Genomic DNA, 11,962 nt, shown 5'->3' on the forward strand with positions numbered 1-11,962 from the left:
ATTAATTAAAAAAAATAGTATGTTTGGTTATTGTTAATAGTAATGAATAGCCCGAATCAAACCCTTTGGTTTGAATCCCACTGAATTTCTGAACTCCTGCTGGATCCAGGCTTTAGAGCTGAGAGCCACCTTGAGTTGAGCAGAAATGAGGGGTGACATTCTGGTTTTATTTAAGTCAATTGCACATAACTCCCGTTGACTTCAGAGGGGCCTGGATTTCACCCCAAAGCAGTTCTTCTCATCTTTTGGCTTTGTGCCTTCCAGCCTTTGTGCCATAAGCCATGCCTGACATTTTGAGCTAATGCTTCCAAGCCACATGGCCAAACTATACTCTTCAATTACTTCCTGTTAGTCAAAATAAATATGTCCTTCAGCATAGTCCAGAAGTATTTATTAGTGGGGGAGGAGGGAGGACACATTTTGTCTGCTTTGGACACATATTTACATATTTTTGTCATTACTTTACATTATTTATATATGCTAATTAAAAACACACACAAGCACATGCACCCCTCCATGAAATTTTGCTTTTCCTAGAATTCTGAAGCATTAAAAAAAACACGGATTCACTTGTCTGTTACCATCTTTAAATGTTAAAGAAATGTATCAGCTGAGGTTAGGGTATATAGCTCTCCTCTATATAAGGGAAAATGGGATAGTGCTGCTTCCAGATAGCATGATATATTAGTTAGCTGCTATGTACTTAGTTTCTAGATGTTTGCTTAGCCGTTGTAAAAGACCTAATAGGCAGAAAATAAAACTGTAAAAATGAACAAACACAGAAAAATAGAGAAGAGAGTTCTGCACTTTCTGTACATGCAGTGCAACTATCCACCTTATCTGAAAGAGTTTGTTATTTTAAAGGAAAAATGAACACAGAGAAGAAAAACCCTGAAGTCTCCATGACAGAGGACAGTGTGTGTTTTTTTTCTGTAACAGCTGCATCTTTATTTAACACAATGTTAGAAGCAAGGATTTATTGGGGATGATATCTTTTATTGGACCAACTGCACTGTTGGAATCAAGTTAGACAAGTTTTCAAATGCAAGGCATTCTTCATCAGGCCTCAAAATGTTATGCGCCCTGCAGAATAGCAGATTTATGTAACTTACAGACTCATTACAGGGAAAATGATCAGAACAATAACATACTCCCAGAAAGTACTGTATTCAATCCAATGATCCTTCCTTTTCCCACTTAAAAATATTATTATATACTGAAAAAAAAGTTTCTAGAATCGTGGTTCAAGAAACTGTTGTTGGTGGGCTGTGTAGAGTTTATGTGACAAAGCTCCTCCTGATTTGCAGCTGCTAATCTTCATCAAAAGACAGCTAAAATGCATTCAGTCATTCACATCAGGAATTGCTATAATTGTCACAGGGATGTTATGTGACCATGCATGGAAAAGCTTACAAATCCTTCCAAATACAGGAAGATGCAGTTCATACTGTTGTAAATCCTTTTATAAAGCATTTACCAGTTGTACCTGTGTGAACAGCAGATTAATAACGAATTACCTTGCTAAGATAAGGAAGAAGTAAGAAAATTGTATAAATTTGAGTCAAAATATGCCACAAAACATGACAAAAGCTGTCATTTAAAAATCAACATCTGTTCCATACTATAAACTGCACTGATAAAAGACTTGCTAAACCATTTTACCTGATGATATGGATATATATGTATGCATGTAGTTTGTGGTTTCCTGGGGGTATGAATTTCAAAAGTAAGAGGAAAGTTTGGAAAGCTCTTAAGGGATTTGTTAAGATTTTCATGGAAGTCTTGAACTTACTGAAGTCAAATAGAGTTTTGCCATTGAGCTCATTGGGACCAGGATTTCATCATTTGTAGATGTCAGTGACTTCTAGATAATAAACTTGTGAAGCGTTTTTAAATGTTCTTTTTCTGGAGAAACCTAATGAAAATGAATCAATCTCATTTGTCTACCCAAGGACCTGGGGTCCAGTTGTTAACGTATGTTATATTTATATAACATACGTTATCAATCCTGATTTCTCATGTCTGCCATCATTGTATTAAATTAAAATCTTTTCCAGATATAATTTGTCTTCTTACTTTTGAAGACTTACCTCAGAGGGCCTTATCACTTTTACCTGCTGTGTACTTACGCTGCAAAAGTCTTTTTAACTACTTCTAGTGTTTCTTCCTCACAGGCCTTAGATTTGGCCATTCCGTCTTATTACACCAGGATCAGAGGAAAGCAGTCTTATGTGGGCACTTTGTTGCCTGTGTTAGGGTCTATTAACTTCTATCCAGTGTTTACAGAATGCCATGGTTAACACTGCCCAGATGTTCTATCTGTGAGAAACCTAGAAAACACATGGCACTGATCTGTGATGTCTTCAGAATTCAACAGCCATATCCGAGGTCTAGTCTGTTTGTGTAGGCTTGGGTCTTTCCCACAGAAAGTGTGTGCCGTCAGTTAGTCCTGATGGGAGATAGCATTTCAGATGTGTGAAGTTCTTGTTGTTTGGGGCACTTCTGACTTTTCAGCAAACTTTTTAGAACAAAGTGGCATTGTTTTATTGGCAGCTGTTGCATCTGTTCATGTTTTTAAAGTAAAAATAAAATATGACTTGTATTTTCTCTATGCAGAGGAACATTTTTCTACTTTCTACTTTTATTATTATTATAGCTAATGAGTGTTGGGAGAATTTTAATTTTCACACTTTATTTCTGTGTAAATGTTCTCAGCAGTGACCATTATTGGCATTTTATTAATGTTTCCTTCCATCATCACTTTCTGTAACTGTAGTTTTGTGTTGCACATTTTTTTCCCATTTAAACTTTCTTACTCATTATACAGACTTAGTAGATCTGGCATATTGAAGGTTTTAAGGATACTATTTATTGCAGGAAAGCTTGTGGCACAATAGCTTGCTTGCATGTCACAATCATCAGCTAACTCTTCCCTGTGGCAGTCTCACAGTATGTACACATGTCTGATGATTCCCATTAAATTCAAGAAACAGAGAGGAAATAAGAAGGCAAAGCCCCTTATACCAATTTACTGGGAGGATATACAACCACTTAAAAAATAATTTGATGTTTCCAAACCTTTAAGAAAGATGACATTGTATCATACACATTTTGAGTATAACACTAATAACTTGAAGCACCTGAGTTTATTTCACACAAAGTGTGAAAAGACCGAAGAATGTGTGGTCTGGGCAGATGATAAGTTGCCTTCAAATTAAATATCTGCTCATGTTTTCTCAGTAAACATTTTAAATTTCATCACTGGCTCCAGGAAAGTTCTCCCCCCCCATTTAATTCTTTGGATATAATTCCTTTTACATAAAGCTTTTCTTTTATTCCAGGATTACACTAATATGTATTTTAGTTCCTACATATTTTGAACTTATATATACAAAGAACTTTTGTATACAAATGCATAATGACCCTATTACCTGAGATACTGACATTATTTTAAAATTTGAATAGACATTCCTTTATTTATGGGTTAGACATAAACTTTTAACTACTTTACCTCTGCATTCCAAAACGCAACCATTTACGAACCTAAGCCTCAATTGCAATTGACAATGAACTCACTTTTCAGCTAAAATTGACCTCTCTCCTTCCCTCCCTCCTCTCCCCCCAACAGATTCTGCCTCTGGTCCACTTGTGATAAAGACTGAAAACTGTTATTTGGCTGACAAACCCAAGGAGTTGTTTATCAAAAGGAGGCTATTTGAGGAGGATATGCCCTTAAGCATAACAATGGGGATTTTGGAGATAACCAGATCAGTATGTCCTGGGTGTTAGTAGGACTGCCTTTGGGTTGGGGGAGGGCCCAGAGGGAAAGGCAGGAAGGCAACAGAGTATTCCAGTTTGAAACCCAGGCTTGAATCCAGTGATCCATTTAAAATAGCTGCTAATTATGCATTGTATTGTACCTTATGCATAACTATAGAGAATGAGATGTTCTTGTAAAGTATGCAGGTAACCAATTAAGCTTAAAAAAAGAGAAGAATTTAGAAAACCCAATTGTATTTTATAACCCAGTTCTTTATATAGTCCCTCTCATGCTTTTTGTTCTGGCTATCTTGAATTCTAGTGCCTAAAAGCTGACATAAAAACTTGTCAAGGATAAGGTAATACTTTCATCTTTATATAATGATCTATGAAGCCACTCGACACATATTACTTACTCATACAGAGGAATATCATTATCTATACTGTACACATGGTGGAAAAACTAAGAAACATTTCATAATGAGTGAAAATTAAATTACCTCTCTGCTGAGTGCTGCTTGAGGCATTTTTTACTCTTCTGTAAACTGTGAATCTGAACCATCAAGAATAATTGATCTATAAGGACAAGTTAAACAAGAACAGAGAGACAGCGAGAGAGAAATAATTTTGCCTTGGATGTCTTGTCGATCATCTTGAATATTCCCTAAAGAAACTTTTTCCTTGAAGGATTTGTCAGGTATTTATGTTAAAAAAACCAACACCCTTCAGTATCTTTGACTGAAAATCCTTCCTTGTTCAGTTGCCTGGATTTCAGTCTCTTGCAGAGTTTATAGCATCATTCAGTTTTCCATAAACAACTCCTGAAAAACGGGGAAGTCAGTATCTGGCATTTCTATTCTAAGGAAAAAACAAGTTGCAAAAGCCTTTTCAGAATTATCAACAGTGTCCCCAATCCTTTCAGGATGTCTCAGTATATGATATAGAAGCAAAATGGATACAAACACTTTCCCCCATGGGGTAGTCACATATATGAGACTTACTCAAGACCACATAGTGAATTACTTGCAAAATTAGGAGGATCCTGGTTTCCAGCTGCATGCCGCAACCACAAGGTTATGTTACCTCAATGCCTTACACTTGTAAAGCACTTTACTCATCCTGGCATTCATGAAGTGCTTTATGAAGAAGCAACTATATGGTTGCCTTATGTTAGAGGTGAGGACAGTGAGAGAAAGTTGTAATGACATCCATAAGGCTACCAAGCAGGCTGGTGCCAGTCATGAACAAAAACTGTCCCCTCACCTTGCAGTCATGAGTTCTAACTATTGGTAGCCAGAGGTCTTCACAGGGGACTGAGGGCTACCAGCTCAGAAGGAGACACGTCTATCATTGGCAACACATAAGGGGTGCACGCGGGTGCACGTGCACCCTCTGAGATCAGCCATGGACTCCCTGGAAGCACCAGCCGTGAAACCAGGAGTGCACTTCCAGTTCGTCGCTGGCTCTGTGATTGACCATTGGGGGACCTCCCCCCCCCCCCGGTTGACAGTCGGCTGCTGGGGGACTCCCCCCCCTTGGTGGTCTGGTGCCCCCCCTAGACTCAGGAGGCACCAGTCGCCCATGGCGTCTATTAAAGTTTAATACAATCTATCTTTTCCTTCTGACTGGTTGTTTCCTCCAAGCTCCTTTTGTTCCCCCTTTCAGTCTCTTTACATCACATTCACTTTGATGGCTTTCTGCTGGTTCTATCCCCCCCCCCTCCTCTGCCCCCTTCTTCCCACTCCCATCCTTTTTTTTTGTTTCCTATTGTCCTTCTTTTCCCATCTTGCTATGAAATGTGCCATATGCTATGTAATATGTTATATACTAAAGTAATTCATTAATTATATTCTGTAATATAAATATATATTACACGTAGTATCTCATATATATTAAGCATACAAACTATATACAAAAAGCATAAAACAGTTGAAAAGAATGGTAGAAATAGTGTGACACTTGGCAAATGATGATCACTTTTGACCGTGGTTGTATGATATATCCTTTCCCCCAACCCTATGTTTGTCTTGTCAATTTAGTTCTGTAAACTTTTAGAAGAAGGGGTGGTCTCCCTCTTACTTTATTTATACTTTTTTGTAAATGAAGCTTTGATATCAGTCATGACTTCCAGCCATTACTGTTAATAAAAAATAATAATGATTTGTTTAGTGCTATGCTATTGCTCAACATCAGTAATTAACTGTAAGCCATCTGGTTAAAGCTCGGACTGAATAAGACAAGAGTATTACAGGTTAAACAAAGGAACATCTGGAGAGTCCCACTTGTTCTGTAATGGCCATTTTGATTGATTGATGGAATCTGTCCTGTCATAGTGAATGACCTATACTGGTCCAGAATTCAAGGAGAGCCTTTCTTTTAAATGATAACGTCACAGTATGGATTTTTTCCCATGTCTTCGGAAGTTTGATCTTTTGAAAACTTAGACCTCACCACTATGATCTGTTCTGTCTTTGCTTATATTAGTTAACACCCTTATTTAAAGTCTCAGGAGCCTTTCTGCACCAGACTTATTTTTCTAATAGTTACTTGCTGGCTGGCTCCAACAAGAGTCAGTAGAGACAGTAGTGCTGCCCAACTACCAATATCTTATCCTGATCTTCCCTTTACTTGCTCAAAGTGGTGATGTGATGCATAGCATTGCTAGTGGTCTTAGTTTCCTTGTCTGTACTGTATCTTCTATCCCTGATGCCTCAGATAGATAATTTTTAGAAAATAGTTACTCAATAAATAAGGAAAAATTGGATTAAGAGCGAATGAAGACAAGACTGGTAAATTATACAAAGAGGTGATCCTTTGTCCTGAAGAGAGTTGCTCCACAAAATTGGAGGGGCAGAAGAATGAGCACTGTGGGTCCTCAGAGACAATTACACACTGTGGAGGGGAGTTTGTCAGATTAGGCCACTAGGAAGGATGACATAGTCCCACTTTTGTAACCATTTTGCAAGAGGACATGAATACATACCACTAAACATTTGCACATTTGGTTAAGACTGTAAGCTCAACTGAAATCTGTGACATTATGCTGATTTATAGCAGCTGAAGGCCTTGACCCATAACATTTAGAAGTTATTTAGCCAGGCAGAATTTAACATAATTATCTCTGTTGGAATTTAGCACTCTCCCACCCCCCAAAAATAAATCCCTCCATCTAATGCTAAAATGGCAGCGGGCTCTTTAATGACCATCACGATCAACCAGTATTTCTGAGTGTGAATTTATTTGCCTAATGTTTGGCATCACACTGTAAAAAATTTCCATACCTGTTTTGTCTCATTTGAGTCAAGGAGGCATGTTCCAACATGACTCCTAGTTAATGACTTTTAATGTTTTACCAGCCTGTGGGAACTGGAGGAAACTGTGGCAGAATCATGTAAAAAAAAAAAAAAATCACGATAGCCTATCTGTGATGGACAAACAGTCCTAGAAACTAATATCTGGGAATATATTTCAACCAAAGATAACTACTTCTTCCAAGCTGGATAAAAGGTTAATGTACACAAAGTCTTCATGTTAAATCTCATCAGGCAGACAAAAAAACCCACTAAAACCTACAGTGCAAAACATTGTAAGTTGATAAAAAAACAATGATGTCTTCTTTCCTAACTGGGAATGTAGTGGTGAGTTCTTTAGTCTGTGGGCATCACTGCTGTAGATGTACCAGCCCCAAGCAAGTTTCATATGAACTGAGGAATGCAAAACACTTCCTCCTGGATATCGAAGTAGTTCTTGTGAGTAGCAGTGGTGGCCAGGGTGAGGTCCCTTAGGCTCTCCAGCCTCCTGTCGTTGGTTGCTAGTGATGTCAGTAGACCTTTTGTATTACCCTGAACTCTGGACATGGTTTGCTTTCATCAGACTGGTTATTCACACTAACCATTCTGCTGAATTGAGATATTATCACAATGTAAATAAATGCATGTGTGTTAGTCTCCACACCTTTAAAAAAACTGTCAAGCATTCAATTTGCATAGCTTTCAAGAGGGAGAAGATCCAGGAAGTAACTGATTTAGGAAAGGGCTAAACAAATTCTTCCACTCTGGTACAACAAAAGGGATGTCAATTCCAGTGGTTAGATGCGGTTAAAATAGATTAGTAGTGTCTTATTTATTAACAGGCTTTATTTTACTGTAAAACAAAGATTTATTTATAGCGTTTCAAGAAAAACTTCTTATTTTAATACTTTGGATTGGGAGCATTTAACAGTTGTGTTTTTATATTACCTGTGGTGGAAATTACAACTATTTTTTCCCTAGCTTTGGAAGCAAAAATGGCTCTAAAGCTGCAAAGGCAGGGTGTCAATAAAAGAGAACAGCTGAAAGTCGAGAAAAGCAAGCAGCAAGAGCTGCTGTAAGAGTCTGTCCCAGGTCAGTGTTTTGTTCAGCTCTCAAATAAATGACGACAAATTCTTATTTAACATTATTAAGAACATATGTTCAAAAGTGGCTAAATCCATGAGAATTAAAAGTGATGAGGTTTCAAGCAGATGGAGCAGCTACAAATACAAAGAACCAAAGGTTAAGAGTGATTGTGTGGGGCTGCCTACTTTGCTTGGGTATGCGGTGCCACTGGGTTCCTTAGAAGTTGCAGAAGTTTTACTTTGAACATTTTTTCAAATTCATGGTTATCTGACAGGGGAGATATCATAGAATCATAGACAACTGGGGTTAGGTGGGACCTCAGGAGGTCATCTAGTCCAACCTCCTGCTCAAAGCAGGGCCACCACAATGAGATCATTTCAACTAGGGCTTTGTCAAACCGGGCCTTAAAAACCTCCAAGGATACAGATTCCACCACCTCTCTGGGTAATCTGTTCCAGTGTTTTACTACCCTCCTAGTGAGAAAATTCTTCTTAATATCTAACTTAAACTTCTCTTGCTGCAACTTGAGACCGTTGCTCCGTGTTCTGTCATCTGCCACCACTGAGAACAGTCCAGATCCATCCTCTTTTGAACCCCCCTTCAGGTACTTGAAGGCTGCTATTTAAATCCCCTCTCAGTCTTCTCTTCTGCAGACTAAATAAGACCAGTTCCCTCAGCTGCTCCTCAAAAATCATGTGCCCCAGGCCACTAACCATCTTTGTTGCCCCTACTCGGCCCTCTCCAGTTTGTTCACATCCTTTCTGCAGTGGGGAGCCCAAGACTGGACACAGCACTCCAGATGTGGCCTCAACAGTGCTGAATAGAGGGGAATAATCATTTCCCTTGATCTGCTGGCAACACTCCTACCAATGCAGCCCAGTATCCCATTAGTCTTCTTGACAACAAGGGGACACTTTTGGCTCATATTCAGCTTATTGTCCACTGTAACCTCTAGGTCCTTTCGTGCAGAGCTGCTGCCCAGACAGTCAGTCCCCAGCCTGCACCAGTGCATGGAATTGTTCTGTCCTAAGTGCAGCACTTTGCACTTGTCCTTATTGAACCTCATGATATTTCTTTTGCTTCAATCCTCCAATTTCTTGAGGTCACTCTGAATCCTAGCTCTACCCTCCAGCATCTACTACTCCCCCCAGCTTGGTGTCATCTGCAGACTTGGTTAGGGTGTATTCTATGCCATGTTCCAGGTGATTGATGAAGATATTGAACAAAACCAGCCCCAGGACTGATGTCTGGGGCACACCACTTGATACTGGCTGCCAGCTAGACATTGAGCCATTGACTACCACTCTCTGCCCAGTGCTCCAGCCAGTTTTCTATCCACCTTACAGTCCATTCATCAAACTCACACTTCCTTAGCTTGAGGTGGTTTTTGGCCCAGGTGATTTTACTTACCTGGCAGGGGAGATACTCAAGGCTGAAAAGAGGGGTAACTTGGTGTAGTTAGGGGGTGAAGGCTTGTTTCTTGCACTATTAGCAGGCATCCCTGAGAGAGTCTATAAATGCCTCCAAATATGAGGATCTCAGCTACACAATTTATCGTAATGGGGGATTTCTCTCTAGCTTTCCCACTAGCTTGGTCCTTCAGCTTTATGGCTGGGGGCTTGCAAGTAGGATGCCTGCCATGGATTTGGGGGTATCTGAAGTCTTAGGCTGATGAGTCTGGGTGGTAGGATACTTGCTGGTGGTAGTGCCATACAGACTTAAATGATTGAGCTCTGCTCAGTCAATAGAATTCAGAACTGATTTGGCTGATTCAGCCCAAGACACAACATTTCAACACAAAAGGTCTTAAGAAAAGATACTGAAGTAAAAAATAGATAAATATGTGAAAATATATGGAAAATAGGACAAAATACAACATAGGTTTATCAGAGGACAGTTGTGTCAGACTAATATGATATCCTTCTATGGCAAAATAATGGATTTCTTGGAAAAGTATAACACAGTAGATTTAAATGTTCTAGTTTGGTACCATGACTGATGAGAAATTATTAGCCAAACTGGAGTGGACAGGGATCATAGCTACAATTATGAGATGGATAAGGAGTTGGCTTGAGGGAAGACTACAGTGAGTTACGTTGAAAAATGATTTATTGACTGGACAGCAATCCTCAGTAGAGTTCCTGAGGGATTAGGAGCTGTTTACTATTGTTATCCGCAACTTTGGTTCTGGAACTAAAGGTGGCCTCATGAAATTTGTGTGTGTTGTTAATTTTGGGAGTATTGGCAATACGGAAGATGACAGCATTATTAAGCAGGAAGATCAAGATAGTCTTGTTGAATGGAATATTAGAAATAGAATGAAGTTTAACAGTATGAAGTACAAAGTCATACACTTAGGAACCAATAACAAGGACTTCTGGTATAAGATAGGGGTACGTAGACTGGAGATGTCTGAGGAAGTGAAGTGTATTTCTTGGGTTGCTTAGCTTTTCCATGTCATTACAGAGGTGTTTTGTATGAGTACATCTTATTTTTGCAAGCACTTTTTATGCTGTCTTAGCAATCCATATTGTTGGGATTGTATTCCTTTATGTACATTGACTACCCTTCTGGTACTCTATTTAATAATTGTAAGTTCTAGAAGTAGCCTTCTAGATTATAATAATCCTTAACACAGTACACATACTGTGCATGTTTAGCTTAAGCTAAACTGAAATAAGCCTGTTTATATGTGTCTGCACAGCTTTTACTATCAAGTGAATATGACTCTATTATTTCAGAATGTATATTGGGATTTTGCTGAAACTTTGATTGACAGAGTTTTCTTCTATTTTAGCTAAATAGTTATCACGAAACAAGCATTTTAAAGAAACTGGTTAAAATTGTTTTTTCCCCCTCAACTATTCAGCTCCATTGTCTTGATTCCTCTGTTGTCACAGTAGAACAGTTCATGATGTACAAAGAAGTGGTGGAATACTTTTGCCTCTTGTGGCTGCCATTTTAAAGGAGACAAGGGAAGTTTTCACATCTTTATTATGCATCATAGCTAGCTATAAAAAATATTGAAGAAGGGGAAAAATGAGGAGGAGACTCTTGTTTTTTTCTTTGCGGGTCATATTTACCTATACAAAACTGCACTTGGTAATTGTGAACATTTACTTATTCTTTAGCAGATTATTTTTGCAAACTTGAGCCACCCATTGGCTTTGCATGTGTGTGCACAAAACTACTGAAGCGCTTTAAGTTAGGCACACATTCAAGTAATTTTTGATTTGGGATCCCGTTGGCCCTAGCGGGCTCTGGTTCCAGGCCTGAGAGAGGTTCAAATCTGGTGCACAGGTCACCTCAGTGAAATTAATGTGGGCTTTTTCACTTTAGTCTCTTCTTATCCTTATCACATCCTCCTCCCGCACACATTGGCACAGTTCTGGTTGAGTGGCACACTTAGCACTGGAGAGCTCCGTGACAGGAATAACAGGAATAGCAGGGAGTACTGTGGGTCAGGAATGAGATGTACGCGCTCAGATATGTTTAGGAAGCTGGCTGGCATGGTGCCTGCCCTTGCTAAGCATAGCTCCAGCCAGCATTATAAATCTCTCTTGCACATGTTTCCTAAAAGAGGCAAGGATAAAGTAGTTTCCTGAAAATGTAAAATGGCCTTTGATGGTGTAGGGTCAAAGGATGCAGCCTATCTTGTAAATACCAAAGTACATGAATGCTGTTTCTCCCATAAGCAGTCTTGTTAAGTGCAACTGCTTGCACAAGTAAAGTTGTTCAAATGTTTCTGTGTTCTTAGGATTGGTCCTTGTTCTCAAACTGTTTAGGCTCAAGCCTACTCCCCTCCCCACCTTTGGAAAATGCCAAGT

Source organism: Crocodylus porosus, unplaced genomic scaffold, assembly GCF_001723895.1.
Source record: "Crocodylus porosus isolate Cpor-Errol unplaced genomic scaffold, CroPor_comp1, whole genome shotgun sequence".
NCBI classification, from domain to species: domain Eukaryota; kingdom Metazoa; phylum Chordata; order Crocodylia; family Crocodylidae; genus Crocodylus; species Crocodylus porosus.